General features: G+C 33.8%; 1 protein-coding gene across 1 annotated transcript in view; it reads right to left on the bottom strand.

Moving 5' to 3' along the window:
* Nucleotides 1-586, bottom strand: part of EIF4G3 (eukaryotic translation initiation factor 4 gamma, 3) — a 128,575-nt gene that overhangs the window by 28,490 nt on the left and 99,499 nt on the right. The gene's annotated exons all lie outside the window — the stretch shown is intronic.

The following is a 586-nucleotide window of genomic DNA, read 5'->3' as shown; positions in this document are numbered from 1 at the left end:
CCATGGCACTCACTCTAGCCCAGGCAACAAAGCGAGACTCTGTCTCAAAAAAAAAAAGAAAAAAAAGAAAATAAAGAAAAATACCAGGTTTTGAGGTTACAGCTACCTTCCAAGAGGCATGTATTAATTATTTCATAGAGTAACTTGTCTAAAGCGTAGCTGATAACTTGGTATAACCAGAATCTGAACTCGGGCATATGGCTCCAGAGCTTATGCTCTATGAGAATTTGGTTTTATTTGTAAGTGGGAATTTGCTTTCTGTTTCTAAAAATAAAAGTTATTAAGAAGTTGAGTTTTAAACAAGGACTAAATGAAGTAGGTAGGCATGGAGAGAATTTTGGACATAAAAAATAGGGTTCAGTAAAAATTTTAGTGCCATTAAGCAAAGAATATTATTAACAAATAATAATCAACTAGAACTAGAAACCAGGATATTTAGTGAATCTATCTATGAATAACTATTACACAAATGGAATGCAGAAGGATTTCTGTAGGTTCAGAGGGATAATGCCTATAAAACACGGAAATCTATCAGCCCAGTATCTTTGGCTCAGGTTTAAGTCAGAAATCACTCCAGAATCTTTAT

The sequence above is a fragment of the Propithecus coquereli genome, unplaced genomic scaffold (genome assembly GCF_000956105.1).
Source record: "Propithecus coquereli isolate 6110/MARCELLA unplaced genomic scaffold, Pcoq_1.0 Scaffold600, whole genome shotgun sequence".
NCBI lineage: Eukaryota > Metazoa > Chordata > Mammalia > Primates > Indriidae > Propithecus > Propithecus coquereli.
Note: the sequence above shows the minus strand (reverse complement) of the source record. Positions and strands in the feature narration are given on the sequence as shown.